Source organism: Leopardus geoffroyi, chromosome B1 (assembly GCF_018350155.1).
Source record: "Leopardus geoffroyi isolate Oge1 chromosome B1, O.geoffroyi_Oge1_pat1.0, whole genome shotgun sequence".
NCBI lineage: Eukaryota > Metazoa > Chordata > Mammalia > Carnivora > Felidae > Leopardus > Leopardus geoffroyi.
The window spans coordinates 146,107,571-146,110,772 of NC_059327.1; positions in this window are offsets into that span (position 1 = coordinate 146,107,571).

Genomic DNA, 3,202 nt, shown 5'->3' on the forward strand with positions numbered 1-3,202 from the left:
AAATCATGCTGAAATTCTTTTATAGCCTTCTCAAGCAACGCCTGTTAATTAGTAATCTTCTGTTAGTATATCAGTATATGTGTTACTTTATTTCCTTAGGTTGCAAATGGGACAACTTGTCGATAATTAACAGCACAGGGATTATTTGCATTTTATGTCCAAGGACACAGACCTGTTTTCAAAGGAAAAAAGGGGGAAAAAATTTGCAAATTCATCCCATGTTGCAAATGTTAACAAATACTCTTCTCAATCTACAGAGTATTCAAAGAAATGTTTTTTCCTGAATTGCACAATAATGAATATATTTCAAATTAAAAATCTAATGGAGCCATAAAGATGAAGACTCCAGAGTTTGTATGAAATTCAGGTAAATGCATTAATTCCTTTAAAAAATATTAATTGAATGCCTGTAATATGCCAGGCACTGGACACGGTATTTGACCAAATCAAACTTCACTGAAGAATACATTCATTGCTTGATTATTATATGGATTAACTCAAAAATCCTTTTCACCTAGTTTCATGCCACTACAGTCCATTTTTAAGTATTTAGTATGCTGTGTATGGCTTAACAGAAAACTTAGAGCACAAACTCTGATGAACCAAGCCCTATAATAATTTTGTTTGTTACAAAATAATTTTGCATGTATGCCAAACTGAAGTGGGTCAGTTGCACTCTTCATTCAGCAACTCAAAATGATTTTGTTAACACTAACAAAGGAGCACTTACAAATGCCACCTGATTCTAGGAGGGGTTCACCTCGTTAAACCACTGGAGGAACTTTTAAAATTCCTGTTGCTTTGACTGAACCCCACACTAATTAAATCAGAATCTTTGGAGGTGGGATCTAGGCATTACTATTTTCTAAAATCTTCACAGATTATTCACTATTCTGAAGTTAAGATTAAAAATAAATGAATTACTGTAGGAAATAAATAGATATGGTGCATTCATTTAAAAAAATTTTTTTAACATTTATTCATTTTTGAGAGACAGAGCATGAGTGGGGAAGGGGCAGAGAGAGAAGGAGACACAGAATCCGAAGCAGGCTCCAGGCTCCAAACTGTCAGCACAGAGCCCGATGCGGGGCTTGAACTCTCAAACCGCAAGATCATGACCTGAGCCGAAGTTGGACACTCAACCGACTGAGCCACCTGGACACCCTGATATGGTGCATTCATTAAGTGGAGTGATATTCAGCCACCCTAGTAATTTTGTGGCAGAATACTTAATGATATGGAAATATGCTCATAGTATGTCACAAAGTAAAAAAACAGGTGTCAAATTACTCAGTTTTTGTAATTCCTCCTTCCTGCTCAAAAAAAAAAAAAAAAAGTAGAAGACAGGAATAGTCGATGACAAAGTTACAACACTGGGTTTCTCTGGATGGTGGGATTGCAAGTGAATTTCTCTCCCTCGCTTTCCCTCTCTCTTTCAAAACTTGTTCAGTGGAAGTTTGATTATGTGATTTAAAAATAAAATTTAAAATACTAATTGAATGTATTTTTTAAAAATAAATTATATGTCTTAAGTCAGAGAAAGACACATACTATACGATTTCACTCATCTGTGGGATTTAAGAAACAAAACAAGTGAGCAAAGGGAAAAGAAGACAGAAAGAGGCAAACGGAGAAACAGACTCTTAACTGTAGAGAACAAACTGCTGGCTGCCAGAGGGGAGGTGGGTGGGGCAATGGGTTAAACAGGTGATGGGGATTAAGGAGTGCACTTGTCGTGATGAGCACTGGATGATGTATGGAAGTGATGAATACTGTGTCCAGAAACTAACATTACACTGTAAGTCAACTACCTGGAATTAAAATAAAAACTTTAAAAAATAAATAAATGAATTATAATGCAACTCACTAGGGCAACCGTTTAGGCAAAGGTTTATCAATGCCTTTTTACATAAACTTCTAGCCCTTCTGGGAGATTTGGCATAGCATCGACAAGTTCTTTATTGCTTGCTGGTCAAGTGAAATTCCCATTTTTTTGATAATGTTTGTTTATTTTCTGCCACGTGTGGCTACACTAGGTTTTGCCTCCTAAGGAACACACTAATGGGAACAAACCTCGTTCCTCACTCCATAGTGAGAGGCATTGCTGACCTTGCCTGCCCATTTGAGTATGGGTGGGTCACCACTTTCCTACTATCCCTGATGAGGAGTCTTAACTCAAATATATGAAAACAACAGCATTAATTATGAAGAACTAACCCCATTTTATGGAACAAACTGTAAACAGTGTTGCTAGGCAGCGGCAAAATATCCCAAAACCTTTCACAGTGTCAGATCCATAGTTAACCCTTAGTAACATTAACTGAATCAATGCTGAATGTATTTGTTCAGAGAGGAATTTAAGGTGAAGGAAGACAGTGCATTTGGGAAATCTCAGATTCTATAAGCTCTGCGATCTTTGTAACTTTACAAACCATATTTCAAGTTTTATGCTGGTGTGTGTGTGTGTGTGTGTGTGTGTGTGTGTGTGCGCATATATTCTGCATGGCTGGACAATCTAATGTCATTATTTCATCAAAAGGTTAGAAGGGTCATATGCAAAAATGCCTGGCAAGTAGTAGGCATTTACTAGAGTGTAATTATTTCAATACGATAAATAGTCACATAACTACAAATACTATGTGCACATCAGGCTGAGGCGTGTTGTGTCAGCCACCAATGGATCAGGCTGCTGACAAGCCTAAACCAGGAGTAACAACCAGTCTCATTAGCCCAGGTCCTATTTGAATCTTTCCTCTGATAATAAATTGGCTTTGTGCCATCCTTTGATCTCCTTCCATATTCTCCATTATGGAGCAAGTCTCTGATATTCCCTGCCCTGTGATCAGAAAGGCAGTAAAGTGTCACTGTTCAACATGTGACCTCAGGCACCACGTTTGAATTTCTGCCCAACCACTTAGCCCTACATGACTTTGAGTGAGTTAGCTAATTTTTCCGACCTTTATTTTCATCATCTATAAAATGAGGATAGTGATAATACCTCATTCATGACTAGATGAGGATAAAATAAATTAATGAATGTGAATGGCTCGGAATAGGGTCTTGGGCAGAGTAGCACTTAATAGATGGAAGTTTTATTTATTCATTCAAAAAGTTGAAGTCTGCATACGAGACACCGTGCTTTGATGGGAATAATCAGCAAAACCTCTCACTTGGGAGTAAAGAGCAAGGACTGTTCCTGTTA